We start from the raw sequence: 23,923 nt of genomic DNA, 5'->3' as shown, positions 1-23,923 counted from the left end.
CTAAAAATGTATGTCAATAAGATTCTGCAATTCTAGTCAATCCCCTTTCTGTGAAAAGGTGGGTAGCATGCTTTATCATCAGTATTCTGAAGTCATGATGAATGACATAATTGATTAGTGTTTTATAGCCTTTGTTTTTTTCTTTTGAATAACTGTGATTGTTGTATAAATTGTTGTTCTGTTTCTGCTCACTTCACTATGCATAAGTTGATATCAGTTCTTCCAAGTTTCTGTGAATTTGACATTATCATAATTTCTTATAATGAAATAATCATTTTCTATTATTTTTATATATCAGTTCATCTGTTCTCAGTTGATTGAAATATAGTTTGTTTCCAATTATAGCTATAAGGAAGAGTGTTTTTGTACATAAGGGCCATTTCTTTCTGCCTTTGACTGTGGGGAAAAGAAGTCATCTCATCTTATTCTTTGACTTTACAAGATGAAACAGCCAGAGAAGTTCCATGAAATGTCCATTGTTATAACAGGCAGGGAGATGCTAAGTAAATATTCGAAGCCAGGCCCTCTGATGTCAAGTCCAGAACACCTTGCATTGTTGTCTGTTATCTTGCTATCCATTTGTCCTTGGCAACCTTGAAGGGCAGTTCTGATTAAATGGTGGGGATAGGATTAGGAATAAAATGAGTGATCAAGAAATTAGAGATAGTGACTACAGCAAAGCAGAAATTGTGACTAGAACATTGATCTAATCATATTTCCCTTAAGATCATGCAGAGTCACCAGACAGATTTGTGTGTGCCTATTTTTGATTTCACCTTTTGTTGGGGAAGATGGTAAAGACAAAATAAGGAGGAAAATATTGACAAAAAGTCATCAATCAACAAGCATTTATTAAGTGCTTGCTACATTCACAAAAAATTTCAGTGTACATACTATGAATTGATGAGTATAGAGCAGAAGATAAATTATATAAAGAGCTTATTAAGAATTTTTAAATGAAATCAACATATACTTTTATACTTGTTGACTTTAATGAAAAGATTAGAAAAGGTGAGGATGGGGGGTAATACATGGGAAAATATGATTCAGGTGAAAGAAATGAGAGGGCAAAATGCTTGTTTTGGATTATGCAGAAACTTTCCTACTCTATGGCAAAGATTTTCTCCTTTAAATAAATGGATAAGTACTGTAAATAGTAAACACCAAATGTTATCACAATTGACTACATTTTGAGACTTAAAAAAAACTTTTATGGAGGTAGGAATTATCCCTGGGTTACCAACTACGCACAGTCAGACTACACTCATTAGAGCTATGATCGAAATTTATAATAAAAAAGAAGAAACAATAGTAATGAGAAAAAGATATGGCATGCAATTAAAATATTTAACTCAATTATTTAAATAAGCTATTAAATTTTTTAAATGGAAAACAATATAAATCACATGGACAACTATAATAATTTCATCCAGAATTTAAACCAATGCAAAGTAATTACCATAAAAAGACTAAAAAGATTCCATAAAGTATAATAATCAGCATGCATCTGACTTCCTTGCCAAATGGAGAGAGATGGCAACCAAAGGCCAAACCAGCATGGGATATAAGCTCATTTACAAAATTATACAAAGAAGGATGATAAATGATTATGAACTGTGTCATCTCATGAAGCAGAGAGAATCAATAAAGGATAAAAGAAGTTTAAGAAAAGCTTGTTAAGACATCTAACTAAGCAAATTCATCCCAACATAGTCAAGTATGAAAAGAGAAAGATGATTACAATGGATGAAAAATCCTTAAGATTTGCAAAAATCATTTCAACAAATTGCTTTCTCCGTCAAAGAGAGTAGACCCACCACAATTGAACCCTAATATCATAATCCTTGAGATGCTTACAGAGGAACTATAAATAGTATCAAGGAGAACAAAAAAATGGGAAAAGCAGTCAGATTATAATACATACACACATGAGAGAGAAGAGAAGAGAAGAGAAGAGAAGAGAAGAGAAGAGAAGAGAAGAGAAGAGAAGAGAAGAGAAGAGAAGAGAAGAGAAGAGAAGAGGATAGTTAGGTGGTGCAGTGGATACAATGCCTAGGCTGGAAGTTCTGAGTTCAAATCTTGCCTTAGACCTTATAAACTGTGTGATCCTGGGCAAGTCATATAATCTTGTTTGCCTCAGTTTCCTCATCCGTGAAATGAGCTAGAAAAGTAAACGACAAGTCGCTCTAGTATCCTTGCCAAGAAAACCCCAAAGGCTGTCACAAAGAGTTGGCCATGACTGAAATGCATGAACAACAACAACAAAATAGGTGATATCTGCTAGAGGAGACAAAATTTTGAGGGCATTGAGAAACCAATTTATAAAGTATATAAAGGAGGTGAAGGTACTAAAAGTGTTAGAAAAATTTCAGATCGAAATAATTCCAAATTAAAATGATAGAGAAAATATCAAAAACTATTGATCTGTTCACCTTCTCTCCCATATATAGAAAATCTTTATGTGGTCCATCTATATACAAATTGAAGGTATCAACAATGATGGTATTAGTAGGGAATAAATAGACTTTTGCAAATAATATTCAACAGTGGCTCCCAACTTTGCCATTGCAGAACTAACTAAAATTTAGAGAGAAAATAAGATCCCATTGTGCTTATTATTGGTTGACTATATAAGAATATTTGACCCAGTAGGATAAAACACTTTTTTACAATAGGATGTTTCTCATCCAGATATTAACATTATTCAGGATTAAACATCAAGAGAGATATAAAACTGGGAAACAGCAAAATAATTCATGACTGAAGAGATTTAGCACAGAATCTATGTCAAAGAGATTCCTTGTGTGAGATATTATAGATTTTTTTTTCCAGATGACATTGTGACCTTGATAAAGATTCTTCAAGGCTTTATCCTGTCCCCTCTTCTTTTTTCCTCTGTACTATCTTACTTGGTTATCTCAATAGCTCCCATGGGTTCAATATTATCCCTAAACAGATGATTGCCAGATGTATTTATCCAGCCCTAATGTCTCTTCTGAGCCAGTCACCCACCACCATCTTTTGCACATTTCTATATTTCTGTACTATAAAGCATCTCGAAACTCAACATGTTCAAAACAATACTCATTATCTTTGCCCTGAAACTCTAACCTCTTTCCAACATTTTTTTCATTCCTGTCAAGGGTACTACCAACTTCTGAATCACCCAAGCTTGTAACCTTGGTACTATCATTGACATCTGATTGGCACTCATACCACATTATTCAGTTATTGTCTAATCTTGTTATTTCTACTCTCATGAAATCTCTCATATATGTCTCCTTCTTTCCACTTACACAGTCAATAGTCTAGTGTAGTCCCTCATCATAATTTGCCTGCATGGTTGAAATAATTTTCTAATTGGTGTCTGTACCTTAAGTCTCTCCCCATTACATTTCATATGCTTCTCTTCTGCCAAGGATATTTTCTGAAAATTCAGGTTAAGTATATCATTTTGCCCCCATTCAGTAAGCTACAGGAGCTCGCGATTACCTGAAGAAAGAAATATAAAGTACTCCGGCATTTAAATCTCTTCCCAGGGTGTCCTCTTTCTGCCCTTCCAGTTTTCCTATACTTTAAACTCCTCCAGGCACTCTATGACACTGCTACCTTGACACAACAGTCTTTATTTAAACTCCTTTCATTGAATTCCCCTTATACCTAGGTTCCTTCTTCTTTGGTTCTACATCTTGATTTCCTTGGCTACTTTCAAGACAGCATAAATTCTATCTTCTTCAGGGGACTTTCCCTTACTAGTGCTTTTCCTCAAAGTGAGATACAGCTGTGCAAAGTCACCAGCCTCATTCTCAAGGAGATTCTGGAAGAGAGAGCAAGGTTGATGACTTTGCACAGTCTTGCCTCACTTAAGTCTAAATCACTGCAAGTCATGACAGCATCTCCAGATGTCATGATCCTCTTCGAGAATGAATGACAAATAGCAATCAACAACTTTCCCTCAAAGAGTAACTTCTATTTACACTGTATATATCTTGTATATATTTTCATATTTTTCTAATCTTAACATTTAACACAGTGCCTGGTATATAGCAAGTGCTGAATGAATGCTTCTTGACTGGTTAACTGACATTACATTAATTGTATCAAGCCCCAAGCAATTGTAGAGGCCCCTGAAAAAGATCTATAATTGCTATAAAGAATTTGCATGGTCCATCCACATTAGGTGAATACTATCTATTCCAGATTTCAATGTGCATATGAAAAGGCACTTTCTAGAGTGTGTCTATATCTGGGATGGTGGGTTGGATAATGAATTGAAAAGAAGGAAGAGAATAAGATGAATTCTTTTCAAGGAATTGGAAATCACTGTTTACTGACAGCAAGATTCTTAGAACAACAAAGACTCATCTATGCTTTACAAACATTTCACTGGTGATGCTATATAACAACAAAACCTGGAAAATTCCTGTCACCAGAAAGCTAATGATAAGAGTCACATGGAAGGCAATGGAAAGACACATGGTTGTTTTGAGCAAGCTCTACCACACAGTCCACAAGAGAGTCTAAAGAATAATAGGAGTAAAGGATACCATCAAAGATTGTCTCATGTATTTAAAAGATTGGTGATCATGTAGGAACAAGAGATGGCAGGTGGACAGCCCGTGCATCCCACTGGCACTCTTGTGTATTATGAGCTATCAAGGAAAGCCTATAGCACTATGGATGGAATCCCTGTGGATAAGATTGAAAAGGGCAGGATTGATGGTTGCCCAGGATGAGCAGACATAGATGCCTTGTGATCTGCATCCCTGGAGAGAACTCCCAAATTGATGTGATAACAAGATCCATTTGAATTTAAGAATTATATGTGCAGGCATTATAAAAAGAACAGGAGAAAAATAAAGACAAAAACAGTTTTTGCCATCCAAGAGTATACATTATAGTCTGTGAGATACCATGTAAATAATTAGGCATGGGCAAGATACATAGTATATGGAATATAATCTTGTGGAAAAAGGTTTTGCATCTATAAGGACTGGAAAATGTTTCCTACAGAAAGATAGCACTAGAGCTGAGTCTTGTAGAAAAACAGGGACTATCAGAAGAGGAGAAATGGAGATGAAGCCTTCCAGGTATGGAAGACAGCCCATGAAAAGGTACATAGATAAGAGATATAGAGTCCTGTGTGAAGAAAAACAGGTAAACTGGTATGACTGGATCAAAATATGTAGACGGGGGAAATATAAGAAAAGTATAAAGGTAGGGAGGAACCAGCTTGGCCAAAGAACATCATTGAAGATACTAAATGGCACTGATTTAATGTCATAGGTAGAGGGAAGTTTTACAAATGGCCCTCACTCCATTTCCAGGACAAATCATATCTTTCTGAGAGTCAGGGGGAAATAGAAGGAAAATGACGATATAGAGAAATATTCAGATGTAGAGGGGAGTTCAAGAAGTTCTCATTGTACATTCATTTTTCTCAGGAAAGTAAATGATGACATCATATTCTTAGAATAATGACATAAGTGTTAATATTGATGGTTTGAGGAGAATGGAAAAGAGAAATGCACTACAGAGACAACAAAAAAATGAATAAGAGAGCTTCCATTCTATTAGTAGTGACAAGATATGCATATAAATCTACAGATAATATAAACATATACAAATTAACACAAAAAACACAAGGTAGTAAACACAAGGTAGTTAGGGAGGGAGGGTGAACACCATTAGTTGGTGGGATCAGGAAAAGCTTTGTGTAGAAGGTGGTGCTTGAAATGTGTCTTGAAGGAAGTAAAGGAATATATGAACAGATTCTGGACTACTAAATATTTGATGAATGACTAATCAACTAAATACCAGATTTAGTTAGACCAGATTTAGTGCCTATTAAGTTGTTATCTTCATGAATATTAAAAACTACAAGGAAATATGGCTTGCCAAATAAGGACAACAAAAAAGCGAAATCCCCAAAGCATCTTAAGATTATTTATGGAAATTAATTGTCATTAAACCAGACTTGTGATGCCTCATACAATGAAGTGTCATCTTCAAGGCAAGCCATATTTATGGGATAAGTAAATTCAAATAACTGAGGCCTCTTGGAGTAAGCCTTCTTTTTTTCTATTTACCAATGACTAATTTGGAGCTATTCTTCTCTCTCAGAGATTGAGGACGATGCTACCACCCATAAGAAAAAAACACCAGGAAGGATGGTGTCAATAAGAAAGGATTTATCCCCTGTCCCCATTCTATAGACCCATTTTTCCTTCCATGGTACCTCTTTCCTCTCATAGAGAAAAGAATCCTAAACATGAATTTAGGAGCTATGAGTTCAAATCCCAATTCTGAACTATAATAGTTCTAAGAGAAAGGTAGGGTGGGGGTGTAAAATAAGAGGGAGAGCAGACTAAGAGGAAAAACAGTCACACAGAGAGAAGGAAAAATAGAAAAAACAGAATGAAATGCACAGTTAGTAATCATATCTGTGAATGTGAATGGGGTGAACTTACCATAAAATAGAAGCAGATAGCAGAATAGATTAAATATCAAAATTCAACGACCTGTTGCTAAGCACACTTGAAACAGAAAGACACCCACAGAGTTAAAATAAAGGTTTGGAAAAGAATCTATTATGCTTTAGTTGATATAAAAAAGCAGAGGTAACAATCATCAATCAACAAAGCATAAGCAAAAACACACCTAATTAAAAGAATTTCAATTGATGTATGATACTGGGCAGTTTCATGTAACTTGTTGGAATGAATTTACTCATATATCAAATGTGTAATAATACTTGTTATTATCTACCCCACAAATTTGTTTTGAGGAAAGGATTGTGTCAAGTTGTTCATAGAATTTTTTCTTTTATCATCCTTTGCAGGGGCTATTTTTGTATAAATTGTAATTACATTCAAAGTGGTACACTTATTTATGGTTTCTGTGAGAACTGCAGCGGCAACAACCATCGTGTTATGAGAACCATAATGACATGTGATCATTTTACTTTGATTTTATCATCATCAACATCATTTATGGTTCTATGTCACTGTCCCCAACCCACATAACCAATCATTTAACACCTTCAAGCTAGTTTGTATGTCAAACACTTGACTATTTCTTTTTAGCTTATAAATGTTCAAGATTTCTATAAATATTTGATTTCTATTCTCAGATAAAAAAATTAGAATTGGAAGATACCATGGAAGACATTTCATCCAATCCCATTTGTAAAAAAGAATCAAATGAGTTTCAGAGAAGCAAAGTCACTTTGCCAAGGCAATAGAGATAGTAAGAGAAAGAACCAGAATCTCTGGATATAAGACCCTCTCTTTTGAAATTATAGTTTTATATTATTTGAATATAAATAACACACTCCTTGCAACTCATATTGATTACTTTTTTGTGTGGGACAATGAGGGTTAAGTGACTTACCCAGGGTCATACAGCTAGAAAGTATCAAGTGTCTGATGCTGGATTTGAACTAAGGTCCTCCTGAATCCAGGGCCAGTGCTTTATCCACTGTGCCACCTATCTGTCCCCTCATATTGAGTACTTTAAAGTAAAATTTCACCCGTTCCCTTATCTCCCCCAAAAAGAAAAAAAGGCAGACACAGAGATAGGAAATTTTATCATTAATAAATCCAAAATATAAGCAAAAAATATTCTAAATTATTTCAGAGCCACACTGCCAGTCTCCACATCCAAATTATAAGGAGTCCACTTGATCAACAGTGCTTCATAAAAAAACAACCCCCCAAAGTGCGGTGAGGGAGGGGGCTGGGAGAAGAGTTGCCATGGTTACTACATTTAGAATAGCTTCAGTGTCAAATATATTGAGAAACAATCAGCAACAAGGGCCATGCACAAAATCAATGACAGATGGGTAGGAAAGTTAAAAATACCTGATGAACAAGAATATCCCACAATCAAAATCAGATTTCAGTATTTGTATAACTTTATTACTAAGAGAATGGCAAAAGGAAATAAATGAGTGGCTAGAATAACATTTAAGGTCCCATTTTCAGAATATTATTTCTGTGAAGTAGATCACCAGGCAGAGTGGAACAGTGAAGGGCAAAATATACTAAGCTAACAGTCAAAGCAGTTAGATATCAGGCTCTTTGATTTAACATATATTTGTCTTTGGACAAGTTACTTGGCTTCCACAGGTCTGTTTTGTCATCTATGAAGTGAGGAAGTTGGACTTGATGATATCTAAGGTCTCTCCTTGCTCTAAGTCTAGAATTTTATCTGGTAATTATACTACTCTGACAAATATGGATCTTTCAAGTTTGCAAAGGGCTTTACATTCATTATTTTATCTGACCTCCATGAACAAATAGATTCCCTTCTGGATCTTAAGAAATCCTCAGGAGAGAAAATATCACATATTATGAACAATCCCCAAAGCAGTGAAAGGAACCATAAAACAAACTAAATGGAACTATCAATGGATACTTAGGAAAGGAAAATCCAACAACCTTACTTAGCCACCGGTATTTATTTTTAAGGGCATTCGAGGTGAGCTCCTTCTTGTCCATGGTGTTTGTCAGTGTCATTCTCATTGATCCCATACCTTCCTATTTTCCTCAGTAGATTGCTTCCTCAATCATCTCTTCTCTCACTCTTAAACCTCTCCTTTTTCTTCCTGTCTTTAAAGTGCCAACATCTTATTCAACCTGAAAAAAAAACCCTCTTTGGACTGTACTAATCTTTTTAGCTATCTTACCCTATATCTTGCAACCCCCCTTCTCAGCCAAACTTCGAAAAAACTGTCTATACTGTGTTCATCACTTCCTAACTTCTCATTACTCCTCAACTCTAAAATCTTTCTTCTGACCTTATCATTCAACTAAAATTGCTTTTCCCTAAATAACCTGTGATCTCTTAAATGCCAAACTAATTACCTACTCTAAATCTTCATCATTTTGTCCTCTCTGCAACCATTGATAATATAGATCACACTTATGAATACTCTGTCTCTTTATGTTTTTGTGACATCTCCTGGTTGTATTCCCACCTGTCTGATTTCTCTTTATAAATCTTCTTTACTCTGTCTTCATACAAGTCACACCAACAAATGATCATCATTCTATAAAGCTCTGTCTTAGGCCTTCGTCTCTTCTCACTCTATGCTATATTGCTTGGTGTTTTCATTAACTTCCATAGGATCAATTATCATCTCTATGCCAATCATTCCTAAATTGATATATGTACCCCTAATCTTTCTCCAGAAATGCAGTTTTGAATCACCAACTGCCTTTTGGACTTGAATTAGTTGTCCAACAAGCATCTCAAAGTCAACATATCTGAAATAAAACTTTTGTCTTTCACCCAAATACCTACTATCCTTTAGATTTCCTATTATTGTAAAGGGAACCACCATCCATCTAATGAATCATACTCACAATTTTGGTGTCACCTGCAATGTCTCATTAGCACTCACTCTACATGTCCAAACTATTCACAAGTTTTGTGGTTTCTACCTTCAAAAATCTCCTCAATCCAAGATGTCAGAGTAGAGGAAACAGTTGAGCTTTCCCAACATTCACCTCCAAACAACTAGAAAATAAGACCTCAAATTAAATTCTAAAGCAGCAGAGCCAATGAAAGATTAGGGTAAGACTTTTTTTTGAGCCAAAAACAATATACAAGGTTAAAAGAAGAGATCTATGACACTACAATGGGACCCAGTCAAGAGTGACCTTGAAGGCAACACAATCTGTGGACCTCATATGTGACAACAGCAGCAGTAGCAACTTATGAAAATATCAAACCAGACTTGGTAAGGGAATCTGGAAATTGGTCAGAGAGAGACTCTAGGTGTCTTTTGTGAGAGAAATAGGCACAAGACAGAGCACTTCGTGTCAATTCCATTATTTATACCCACTTCTGGGATAGTTCCGGGATAAAAAGAAGCACTTGCAATCACAAGAGATCAGGAGCCCTGAAGAACAGTCTTGTTTTTGGGAAAGGGAACCTGAAGAACCACTTGCAGTTTCAAGGGATCAGGGGTACTGCCTGGATAAGGACCAGAGCACAGACCAGGAGACCAGTGACCACACATCTCCCCACATCACAACACTTTGGAAGTAATAACTTCCAACTCCCCAGAAATATCTCTGAAAACAGTAATGCAAAAAAACCTTGATGCTTGGGAAAGTGCCCACTCACTCACATTATAGGAACAGAGCTGAACTTTAACATAAAGTTTAAAGTCAAGAAATATGCGGGGCAGAAAAATCAAATGGTAGGAAAGGAAAGGAAAGGAAAGGAAAGGAAAGGAAAGGAAAGGAAAGGAAAGGAAAGGAAAGGAAAGGAAAGGAAAGGAAAGGAAAGGAAAGGAAAGGAAAGGAAAGGAAAGGAAAGGAAAGGAAAGGAAAGGAAAGGAAAGGAAAGGAAAGGAAAGGAAAGGAAAGGAAAGGAAAGGAAAGGAAAGATATATACACAACAAGAATTCCTGAAAGAGATAAAAATGATTTAAAAAATCAAATAAAAGGGGTAGAGGAAATTGGGGGAAAAGAAATTATAGCAATGCGGGAAAATAATTAAAAGGCAATTAATAGCTTGATAAAAGAGGCACAAAGAAATACTGCAGAAAAAATATCAACTTAAAAATAGTCTTGGCCAAATCATAAAAGTGAAATAAAAATTCATTGATGAAAGTATTCCTTATAAAGAAAAGTTTGTCAAATGGGAAAAGAGGTACAAAAGCTCACCGAAGAATTCCTTAAAAATTAGAATTGGGAAAGTAGAAGCTAATTACTCGAGACATCATGAAATAAGAAAACAAAGTCAGAAGAATGAAAAACAATAGAAGAATATGTGAGATATTTTATCAAAAAAACAAATGACATGGAAAAGAGATTGAGGAGAGATAATTTAAGAATCATTGAACAATCAAGTCATGAACAAAGAAAGAGCCTAGACATCATATTTCAAAAAATTACCCTATAGCCAAAGAGGAAAAGAGAAATAAAAAAAATATCTACCAACCACTTCCTTAAAGACATCCAAAAATGAAAACTCCCAGGAATAGTATAACCAGATTTCGAGCTTTCAGGTCAAAGAAAAAATATTTCAAGCAATTAGAAAGAAACCATTCAAATACAACAGATGAAAAGTCAGGATCACATAAGATTTCACATCTACTACATTAAAGGAGCATAGGACTTTGCATATGATATTCTGGAAGGCAAAGAAGGTAGAATAATAACCAAGAATGACCCACTAAGGAGACAGAAGCAAGATGGAGGATGAAAAGCAGTGATTCACCTAAACTCTCCCCCAAACCCTCCAAATACATTTAAGTAATGCAATAAGACAATTCATAGAGCAGCAGGCCCCATAAAAGGGTGGGTTGAAATGATTTTTCAGCTAAAAACAACTTGGAAGGTTGTCAGGAAAGGTCTGTTGTACCAGGGTGAGAGTGGAGCACAGTCCAGCATAAGTCATGCCAATGCAGACCCAGCCCCAGCAAACTAGGAACAATTCTTTGGAACCATTGAAACAGCAACTACAGCAACTACTTCTGGAATTCTCAACCCACAGATAGTAAGGGGGTAAATACCTGGCCAGGAGATTACAAGGGTCTCTTTGTTAGCACTGATGCAGGATTTTGTTACTTTACTCATATTTGGATATGGATCACAATCATAGGTTTCAGTCCTAGGGCAAAGAGGAGCACCACAATACCAGAGCTATACCAGTGTAGCAGAAACCCTCATCACAGTTTCAGGTCAGAAAAGAGTACATGTGGTCACTCACAGACCAGAGCACAGGACAGAAGAGTAGTAAACACTTCTTTCCTTAGATCATATCATCATTGAAGAATTTAAAACTTATAGGTTCCTAAAAATATCTCTGAAAACAGTTGCACAAAACCCCTGAAGCATGAGACAGTGTGTCCTCCACCCTGGAAGTAGAGCTCCATTTCAACAAATAATTCAAAGTCAAGAGGCTGGGAAAATGAGCAAATAAAAAAGTCTGACCATAAAAAGTTACTATGGTGCCCACAAAGATCAAAATACACCCCCAGAAGACAATAAAGTGAAAGTTTCTACATCAAAAGCCTTCATGAAAAATATTAATTTGTCTCAGGCCATAGAACAGCTCATTTTTTGAAAATCAAGTGAGAGAGGTAGAGGAAAAATTAGGAAGAGAAATGAGAGTGATACAAGAAAATCATGAAAAAAAGAATCAACAGCTTGGTAAAGGAGACAAAAATTATTGAAGAAAATAATACCTTAAAAACAGACTAGGCCAAATTGTAAAAGATGTAGAAAAGCCAAAAAGGAGAAGAATGGCTTGAAAAGCAGAACCAGCCAAAAGTGGGGGCGGGTAAGGCAGAAAAATTCATTAAGAAAAAACTGCTTAAAAGTAGAATTGGCCAAATGAAAAAGAAGATACAAAAGCTCACTGAAGAAAATAATTACTTATAAATTAGAATTGAGCAAATGAAGCTAATGACTTTATGAGGAATCAAGAAACAATAAAACAAAACCAAAAGAATGAAAAAATAAAAGACAACGTGAAATATCTCATTGGAAAAACAACTGATCTGGAAAATAGATCTGGGAGATAAAATTCAAAAATTATTGGACTCCCTTAAAGCCTTGATCAAAAAAAAAGGGCATTGTTATCATTTTCAAGAAATTATCAAGGAAAACTGCTTTGATATTCTAGAACCAAAAAATAAAATAGAAATTAAAAGAATCACTAATCACCTCTTGAAAGGGATCCCAAAATGAAAATTCTCACGAATATTATAGGAAAATTTCTGAATTCCCAGTTCAAAGAGAAAATATTACAAGCAGCCAGAAAGAAATAATCCAAGTACCATGGTATCACAGTCAAGATAACACAAGATTTAGTAGTACATTAAAGGATCAGAGGGCTGGGCAAATGATATTCCACCTACCCAGCAAAACTGAGTATAATCCTTCAAGAATAAAAATGGACATTCAATGAAAGAGAGGATTTTCAGGCATTCTTGATGAGAAGACAAGAGTTGAATAGAAAATTTGACTTTTAAATACAAGACTCAAGAGGAGCATAAAAAGGTAAACAGGAAAAGGACATCATAAGGGATTTAATAGGGTTAAATTGTTTATGTTCCTACATGGGAAGATGATGCTTCTCACTCATAAGAACTTTCTCATTATCATGGCAGTTAGAAAAAGAATATATGTGTGTGTGTGTGTGTGCATATATGTATATGTATGTATATGTGTATGTATGTGTATGTGTATATATGGGGACACAGATGTTGAATTTGAAGGGATGATATCTAAAAATATTAAACTAAGGGGGTAAAAGAGGAAGGCACTGGGAAAAGGGAAAACGAGAGATGAAATGGGGTAAATTATCTCATAAAATAGGCAAGCAAAAGCTTTTATAATGGAAAGGAAGATGGAGAGGTAAATGGGAATAAATGAATTGGCTCGAAGAAGGAATAACATGAGTATAGAAATTTATCTTACCCTTCAGGAAAGTAGGATGGGAAAGGGATAAAAGAAGGGGATGGTGATAGAAGGGAGGGAAGATTGGGGGAGGGGGTAGTCAGAAGGAAAACACTTGAGGAGGGACAGGGTGAAAGGAAAAATAGAATAGAATAAAGAGGATGAGGAATATGGTGGAGAGAAATACAGTTATCAATAGTAATTGTAGGAAAAGTTTTAAAGCAAGTTTCTGTGATAAAAGTTTCATTTTTCATAGATATAGAGAATTGAAATAAATTTGCCAAAAATAAGTCTTTCCGCAATTACTAAATGTTCAAAAGATATGAAGAGTTTTCAGATGAAATGATCAAAGCCATCTATAGTCATATGAAAAAAAATGATCTAACACTATTAATTGGAGAAATGCAAATTAAAACAATTCTGGGATACTACCTCATACTTATTAGATTGGCTAATAAAACATAAGAGGAAAATGACAAATACCAGAGGGAATGTGGTGAAAATGAGGCATTAATTTATTTTAGGTGGAGTTGTGAACTTATTCAACCATTTTGTAGAGTAATTTGGAACTATGCCAAGGGGGATAAAGAGCCAAGCACACTCTTTAAACTAGCAATACAACTGCTAGGCGTCCATCCAAAAGAAATTTTTAAAGGGGGGGGGGGAGGAGAGGCCTATGTGTGAGGAGTATTTATAACAGCTCTTTTCTGGTGACAAAGAATTGGAAATTGAGAGAATTTACACCACTTGGGGAGTGGCTGAACAAATTGTGATATGTGATTATGATGGAATAATATTGTACTATAAGAAATGATGGACAAGATATTCCCTGAAAGACATGGAAAGACTTACATGAAATGATGTAAAGTGAAATGTGCTATGTACAAAATAACAATATTGTAAGATGATCAGCTGTGAATGACTTAAGTATTCTTAGCAATACAATGATCCAAGAGAATTCTGAAGGAATTACAATGAAAAATGCTATCCATCCCCAGAGAAAGAAGTGATGGGATCTTAATACAGATTGAATCATATTTTTTCAATGTCATTATTATTCTTGAGGGTTTTTTTGTCTATGTTTTCTTCTGCCACATGACAATTATAGAAATGTTTTGTATGACTACACATCTATAACCAATATAGAATTGTTTGCCTTCTCAGTGGAGGGAGGGAAGAAAGGAAGAGAATTTGCAACACAAAGTTTTAAAAATGGATGGTAAAAATTGTTTTTACATGTAATTGGGGTAAAATAAAATACTAATTATTAAAAAAAGAATAACCCAACCAGCACAATTGAATATAATCCTTAAGTGGGGGAAAAGGATATTTAATGAAATAGAAGACTTTCAAGCATTCCTGATAAGGCCAGTAATGAATAGAAAATTAGTTTTTTATATATGACTTAAGAAAAGCATAAAAAATGCAAATATAAAAGAAAGCATATAAAATTTAGTAAGGTTAAACTATTTATATTCCTACATTTAAAAATGATGTATGCAAGTCCTAAGAACTTTATGATTATTAGGACTGTTAGAAAGACTCCACAAAGACAAAGGACATAAAAGTGAGTTATTTATATTGGGATGACCTTTCAAAAATAGATGGATGAGAAAGAAACATACACTGGGAGAAGGGGGAGGTTTAGAAGTTACTTTACCCAATTGTATGCCAGTAAAACTGACAACCTAAGTGAAATGGATGATATTTATAAGAATATAAATTGTCCAGGTTAACAACAAAGGAAAAATAATATATAAATAACTATATCTTAGAAAAATAATTGAAGAAGCTATAATTGAGTTTCCTAAGAAAAAGTTCCCAGGGCCAGATGTATTTACAAATGAATTCAACCAAACATCTAAGGAATAATTCATCCTAATACTATAGAAATTATTTTTTTAAATACAGAAGAGTCCTACAAAATTTCTTTTATGACCCAAATATGTTTTTGATATCTAAAACAGATAGAGCAAAAACTAAAGACTTATTTGCCTAATAAATATCCATGGATAAATTTTAAACAAAATGCTAGCAAGGAAATAATATCAATATATCCCAAAAATGATATACTATGACCATGTAGGATTTATACCAGGCTGGTTCAATATTAGGAAAATATAAACATAATTGACTTTATCAATAACAAAACAAAACAAAAACTGATGATTTTATCAATAGATTCAGGAGAAGCCTTTGACAAAATATATCATAGGAATAAATGGAACCTTTCTTAAAATGATAAGTAACATATTTCTAAAACCCATAGGAAGTCTTATCTCTAATGACGACAAACTAGAAGCCTTTTCAATAACATCAGAGGTAAAGTTAAGATTATTATTCAATATTTTATTAAAAATGCTACCTATAGCGATAAGATGGGAGAAAGACATTGAAGAAATAAAAATAGGCAATGAAGAAAAAAACTTTCATTCTTTTGCAGATGATATAATGGTATACTTAGAGAACCCTAGAGAATCATGTAAAAATTATTTGAAACCATTAACAACTTTAATAAAGTTGTAGAGTTATAAAATAAATGCATACAAATCACCAGCATTTCTATGTATTACCAACAAAACCCTGGAGGAAGAAATAGAAAAATTCCATTTTTGAAAAATGCAGACCAAGTAAAATACTTGGAATACTTCCAAGATAAACCCAGGGACTAAATGAACACAATTACAAAACACTTTTCACATAAATAGACAGATCTAAACAATTGGATAAATATTAATTGCTCACAGATATGCTGATCCAATATAATTAAAATGACAGACCAACCTAAAATAATTTAATTATTCACTTACATACCAATAAAACTGCAAAATAATTATTTTATTGAGCTAGGGAAAAAAAAGAATAACAAGATTCCTCTGGAAGAACAAAAGGTCACGAATACCAAAGGAATTAGTAAAACATAAAGTGAATGAAGGTGGCCTAGCAGTACCAGATTTCAAATTATATGACAAAGTGTTAATCATAAAATAATTGATTTGTAGTTTCTTTTATACTCCTCTGCTTTTATGTTCTCCTTTGTTTTAAAAGGGGAGACACGTCTATGATGCTCTCCCTGTGGTCACTCACAGTATTGCAATAAAACGGGAAACTGAGTCACTGAGTCTTGTAATTCTTTTGGGCATGACTCACTATCAATCTGATCAATTAAACCCATTCCACATAAGCTCTACACAGGAAGTCCTACTTCTCACACCTACCAACTCTATAAATTCCTTAGAAAATGAGGCAAGTTTGAGAATAGATCCTAAATCCTCAGGAAAGAAAGAAGAGCTTCTGCAGACCAGAGAGGAACACCAAAGTAAAACAGGACCGTGGTCAGCATCAATAAGCTTCATGAGGAAGTCCTCCTGGAGTTGTTCTCCCTGGTGCCAGGCTGGAAACTGCTGAGGCACTGCCAGCCAGTCTACAGCCTCTGGAGGGACCTCATCAACCAGGTGTCCCTGTGGAAACGCAAGTGCCAATGAGAGGGCTTCATCTCCAAGGACTGGAACCAGCCAGTAGCTGACTGGAAGGTCTTCTTCTGCCACTGCAGCTGTGAGAAGAGCCTGCAGAAGAACCTGATCTGCAACCCCTGTCATGAAGATGGGTTGAATTTTTGGATATATCAGGGGAGAGAATATTGTTGGACTGTATAAGACATACCTGGACCCTATGGAAAAGAGTTTCCAGACTTCTGAGTCAGGAAATGCTTTCTCCCGAAATATGGTGATTGTCTCAAGTTTCAGAGGGTGAACCTGAAAGCCAAGGGCTATTGCGAAGAACTGATGGACACAGTGAGGCCAGACATTGTGATCAAGGACTGGTTTGCTACCAGATTCAACTGTCCCTGTAACTACAACATCTATGTGCAGTTGCTATCTGATGACTTTAAAACCCTGGATACATTCGAGCTCTCAGAGGTAGTGGTTAATGGATGGAGCAACTATGAGTGGAGAGAAGTCTCCCACACATTCTCCAACTACCCCCAGGAGTCTATCACATCTATTTCCAACATGGTGGCATTGACACTCAGCACTGGGATGGGCCATGTATCTTCGAAGTCACCAATAGCAGCATTACCATTGGTCCTGAGATTACCAGGAAACCCAGTTGTACAGAAGAGGCAGCCAGATGCAATAACTAGATCTAGACACAGATGAACTAACGGTTTCAGTATCTTCCTACTTTTAGCAGCTTTGGGTTTCAATAAACACTGCTCTAGATTTTAAAAAAGAAGTTATAAAAGGGCATACATAGAAAGAAATTACAATAGAGTGGTAGATCAGTGGAATAGGTTAAGTATACAATATACAGTAGTAAATGACCAACCTAGTGTTTGATAAACCCAAAGTTCAAAGCTTTGGGGACAACAACTCACCATTAAAAAAAAATGCTGGCAAAACTGGAGAGTAGTTTGACAGAAACTAGGCATAGACCAACATTTTACACCATTTACCAAAACAGGTAAAAAACATAGATTTAGAGATAAAGGGTGATATCATTACTTAGGGAAACATGGGAAAATGTTACTGTCAAATCTATGGATAAAGGAAGATTGTATGACCAAACAAGAGCTAGGGAGGATCACAGGAAGTTTTTTAAAAAAGACAATTTTGAATATATGAAATTTAAAAGATTTTGCACAAACAAAACTAATACAGACAAAATTAGAAGGAAATCAGGAAACTGGCAAAAAATTACAAGTTTCTCTTTTCAAGGCCTAATTTCTAAACTATGTACAGAAATGAATCAAATTTGTAAAAATAAGAGCTATTCCCCAATTGATTAATACTCAAAAGATATGAACAGGAATTTTTCAGAAGAAACCAAATCTATAAATAGTTACATAAAAATGCTATAAGTCACTACTGATTAGACAAATGAAAGAAAAAATGATAAAAGCTGGAGGCAATGTGGAAAAATTAGTAAACTATTGGTAGAGCTTCTTTCTATTGCCCAGTGAACAGAAACCCTACTTCATATTCTAAGATATTTCCCCTAAAGTCTGAAAATATTTCATGTCTCTTCTACATTGTTTTGTAGAGATAGTACATGAAAATCATTTGAAAGAAGAGGATTTGGATTGATTTCTTTACTTTAAAAGTTTGACCTTTTTCAGAAAATGCCCAGTGACAGAAATGGACTCTTATCCTATATTCATTGTCATTAGTCACCCAAACCTAGTTAGAATTCCTTATCTTTTCATAAAAATATCCTTTAAAAATTCAAACATATTTTTATATTTTCTTTTCATCTTACAAAAAAGAAAAAATATTCAGAAAAGTTATGTATGCCCTTTTAATCGTTTCTTAAAAATACTTATTTTTTATTATGAACTTAACACCAAATAAAATGAGCATTTTCCCATATAAAAGAGAACATAAGAAGAGAATTATAAAAGAGATTATAAATCTCTCTTTTAGGTAGAATTTGCTTTTCCTAAATAATAATACCTAGCATTTACATATTTTTTTAAGGTTTGTGAAGTACTTTATATGTTATCCCATTTGTTCCCCACAACAACCATAGGGAAGTACTGGTATTTTCTTCATTTTACTGTTGATGAAACAGGCTGGGAAAAGTTAAGGGACGTGTCCAGGGTCCCACAGCTAGCCAGTGTCTGCAGCAGGATTTGAACTTCTGTCTTTCTGAATCTATGTCTGATATTCTATTCACTACCACTTTGCTGACTTAAGTATATAATACATTTCTTTAAAATTTAAACTTCACATGGAACTTTTAAAGCTGTGCTGTTGTCTGTGTTTCCTCCTAGCTTTCCTGTTCTCTTCCATGTTTAAAATCTCCAATGACTCTTTCCTTGGGGGGGCAGGGAACCCTATTGATAGTCCCTTCCCCCCACAAAAAGCCCACCATAAAAAAACCACACCTTGACACAGATATGCACAGACTCATATTTGCCATATCCCAAGAGTGTCTTATCCTGTACCTTGAATCCATCACTTCTCTGATAGGTCTGTGTTGGGGGGGGGGTAGTATGCTTTATCATCAGTCCTCTGGAATCACTATTATGATGAAATTAATTGTTCTTTTTCTGTTCACTTTAAAGTCCTCCTAGGTATATATGAAAACATCCCTTTCATTATGTCTTACAGCACAATAATATTCCTCTGTATTTCTATCTATAACCTCCCTAAGCTTTACTTTGCTCATCTTCAAAATGAGAGGATTTTACTAAATAGCCACTGAGATCTTTCAGGTCTAAATCCATGATACTGTAATACTTGGATCGCAACAGTGTCAGACCCTTCTTGTTCATCAGAAGGTCTCTGGCTCCCTGAAGTGTGGACTAGACCAGGGCTTCTTAAACTTTTTCCACTTGTGACTCCTTTTCAACTGAGACATTTTTATGTGACCCCAGGTATATAGGTATAGAAAATAGGTATACATTACCTTTTACTGTTGCCAAATTTTTGCGACCCCCACATTCAGTTAGGTGACCCATATGGGGTCACACCCACAGTTTAAGAAGCTTTTGACTAGACAGCTTCTAAGGTTTATTTCAACTCCAAATCTATCATGCTATTAAAATATGTGCATGAAGGGTCCAGGGCGGGCAGAGGCGGCCAGGTGGGGGTGTCCCGGCCCAGCGTCCGCCGCCCCCCGACCCCCGCCTCGGTCCTCCCGCAGATGCCCAGATTCACGGCGAAGGACGTGAACCAGCAGGAGTTCGTCCAGGCCCTGGCCGCCTTCCTGAAAAAGTTAGGGAAGCTGAAAGTCCCCGAATGGGTGGACACGGTCAAGCTGGCCAAACACAAGTTGCTGGCGCCCTATGATGAGAACTGGTTCTACACCCGAGCTGCCTCCACCGCCCGCCACTTGTACCTCTGAGGCGGGGCAGGGGTGGGATCCCTGACCAAGATCTACGGCGGGCGCCAGCACAACGGGGTCATGCCCAGTCACTTCAGCAGAGGCTCCAAGAGCGTGGCCCGGAGGGTCCTGCAGGCCCTGGAAGGCCTCAAGATGGTGGAGAAGGACCAGGATGGGGGCCGGAAGCTGACACCTCAGGGACAGAGAGACCTGGACAGAATCGCCGGACAGGTGACTGCTGCCAACACGAAACATTAGGACAGACCACACCGGATTCACTAATAAATTGCCTTGTTCATAAAATAAAATAAAATAAAATAAAATAAAATGAAATAAAATAAAATGAAATGAAATGAAATGAAATGAAATGAAATGAAATGAAATGAAATGAAATGAAATGAAATGAAATGAAATAAAATAAAATAAAATAAAATAAAATAAAATAAAATAAAATAAATAAATATAAAATAATAAAATAAAAATAAAATAATAAAATAAAATAAAATAAAATAAAAAAATAAAAAGTGCATGAGGTGCTCACCTCATAGCTCTCTCACTGGGTTTTTGGATAACTCCATTTTGGGGTTAGCTCATTTATTTCAACATGCCCTCACAATGGCAGGTTTAGTTTCTAAGTAAGGAGCACTACTGTGTGGTTAACTTTCTGAGGATCTTGGACTAACTCTATTTAGGGGAAATACCATGCCCCTACTGACCACTATACCTCTCAAATCCTCATAGGTATGCATATATTTACCTGAATCCAACAACTCTTTTGTAATATGTTTAGATTGTAAACTAACCTTTCCTTAACAACCAAGCAAAAGAAATAACATCACAAGGACTCATATATAAACATAAATACAGGAATGACACATACATTAAAAACAACACCGCCACCTAAATCTAGATCACATTTTCTGCCCCAACGCAGCAAGCATCTCTGGGAGAGACTTAGGAACACCTTTGAAAAAAGACCTTTCTGGGAAACAGATGAGTGAGGAATATACATTGGCTTGAGGTAACTCACTCCTCTGGAGTATGGGTATAAATGTCATAGGTCCATTGAGAAACATCTGGACCACATGAAATTGCTTCTCTACTGACTGCTTCACTTCTGCTTGTTGCCACTCAAGCTAAAAAATTCTTTTTCTCATCTACTCTTGGATCAATGAAACATTTACAATCTCTTTCAATTCATAATCACTCTTAAATGGGCTCTTAATATGCCTATCAGTTCCCTTTAAACCAGAGAACTCAGCAGGCTAGTTGTCTGAGCTAGACAGATAAGTCCAGTTAGTTATTCATTCATCTATATACTGCATTGACTAGTTTTTTAGTAATATGAGCTAAATACAAAACAGCTTCAAAGCCTGCCTTTCTCTTCTGCTTTTCCCTTTCAAGTCAAAGATGGTTGTTGTTGAGTCATTTTTCAGTCGTGTCCAACTCTTTATCACCACATTTGAGGTTTTCTTGGCAAAGATCCTGGAGTGGTTTGCTATTTCCTTCTGCAGCTCATTTTACAAATGAGGAAACTGAAACAGAGAGGGCTAAGTGACTTCCCCACAGGCACACAGCTAGTGTCTGAGCCTAGATTTGAACTCAGAAAAATGAATTTTCCTGACTCCAGTCCTGGAGCTCTTTCCACTGTGTAACCTACCTACCCTCCAGAAATGGTACAGATATTCTAAGAGGCTTCATCTCTCTCAGGTTGAGGTAGTACTGAAGGACAATAGCTGACACTGAAGCCCTTTTCCAATAAGATTGTGCTTCTCTGCAAGCCATCTTATAACTGAAGCCTTCTGTCAGCTGATTGCTTTAGATACTCCAGGAAAACTGGTCTTTCTACTCATTTTTTTTCTTTTAACCTTCACTTGCCAGATGCTTCATTCTTCACTCTTTTACTACTTTCAAAGTCTTAAATTATAATGTGTTATTCAGTGACTTGCAGTTTACTTCTGAGATTAAAAACTCACCAAATCTCCCATATAATTTTTAAATGTTACTTAATCATTCCCTAGTTTCAAAAGCATTCTATATTTTTTCATTTTATAAGTTTTACCCTCTTAAACTTTAACAATTATAGGAAAATAAACTGAGCTAACACAATTCCCTACAGCTATTTATTCTATATTCTTCAAAAATGACCAAGTTGGGTTTCTATCTTTTGTAAGTCTTTGTTTATACTTGAATTTTAGTAGTACTAATTGTAGAAATGCTTATTAAAGAAATGTTGATGTTCTACCTCACAAAATGATCAGTTTGGCAAAGATGATAAAAGAGGGAAATGACAAATATTGGAGGGGCTATAATAAAAAGAAGTACACTAGTGTACTATTGAAAGAGCTATGAATTGGTCTTGCTGTTCTGGAGAGGAATTTGGATCTATCTTTTTTTTGTGGGGCAATGAGGGTTAAGTGACTTGCCCAGGGTCACACAACTAATAAGTGTCAAGTGTCTGAGGTCTGATTTGAACTTAAGGTCAGTGCTTTCTCCACTGTGCCACCTAGCTTCCCCAGCAGTTGGGATCTATCATCAAGAAGTTATACAACTGTGCATATACCCTTTGACCTAGCTATGACACTCCTAGGCCTATACCCCAAAGAAATCAAAGAAAGAGAAAAAGGATATAGATACCCACATACACACAATATATGGGTGTGTGTATATCTATCTATCAAGTGACTCTTCCCCTATTGGGGAATGACTAAAGAAATGGTGATATATTAATATAATGGAATATCACTGTGCCAGAAGAAATGATAGAATGAACATTTTCAGAGGAACCTAGGAGACTTTTATGAACTAATACAGAGAAAAGTAAGTATAACTAAAACAATTTACCTAATGATAACATTATAAAGAAAAACAACTTTGAGAGAATTTAGAACTTGGATCTAGATATAAACCATGAATTCAAAAGAATGAAGTTAAAACATGCCACTTACCTGTTGGCAGAGAGGAAATGAATGTAAAATGCAGAAAGTAATATGCATTTTCACATAAGGTTTAATATGGGGATTTGTTTTAGCAGATTGTAGATATTTATTGAGGGACTGATTTTTAATTTTTGGTTTTGTAACTTATGTAATGAGGGGAGGGGGGGAGAGACAGATTAACAAAAACACTACTTGAGAGGCAGCTAGGTGGCACGGTGGATAGAGCGCCGGCCCTGGATTCAGGAGTACCTGAGTTCAAATCCAGCCTCAGACACTTGACACTTACTAGCTGTGTGACCCTGGTCAAGTCTCTTAACCCCCATTGCCCTGCAAAAAAAACCCAAAAAAACAAAAAAACAAAACAAAAAACCACTACTTGAAAAATAAAAATAATGAATTTTTTTTTAATTTAAACTTTGAACAGCATAGGTTCAATGCCAGCTCCCTAAAATACACTACTAGAGATCTGCTTCCAAAATTCCTCCAAAGCTTTAGCTCTTTAGATCCAGTCATTTAATTGATTCATAAATGATCCAACTGTATTATCATGTATACCATATCCCTTGATTTTGACCACATGTATACCTTGTCAGATTATGTCAAATTATTTGATGAAATTTAAGGAAAGAATTTTTACCTTAGACCTATGATTTTCTAGTCTTGTTAACCTGTTGAAAAGAGAAATAAGGTTAGTCTCGTATGATCTTTTTAATGAAGGGTTTCTGGCCCTTAATA

General features: G+C 35.5%; 2 pseudogenes; both read left to right on the top strand.

Annotated features, from left to right (window-relative positions):
• Positions 1–5,070: 5,070 nt before the first annotated feature.
• LOC122749618 lies at positions 5,071–17,565 on the top strand (annotated as a pseudogene).
• A 2,504-nt stretch (positions 17,566–20,069) lies between these two features.
• On the top strand, positions 20,070–20,507 carry LOC122735706 (annotated as a pseudogene).
• The last annotated feature ends 3,416 nt before the right edge of the window (positions 20,508–23,923 follow it).

Source organism: Dromiciops gliroides, chromosome 1 (assembly GCF_019393635.1).
Source record: "Dromiciops gliroides isolate mDroGli1 chromosome 1, mDroGli1.pri, whole genome shotgun sequence".
NCBI classification, from domain to species: Eukaryota; Metazoa; Chordata; class Mammalia; order Microbiotheria; family Microbiotheriidae; genus Dromiciops; species Dromiciops gliroides.
The sequence above is the reverse complement of the archived record's forward strand: the minus strand, read 5'-3'. Positions and strand labels throughout refer to the sequence as shown.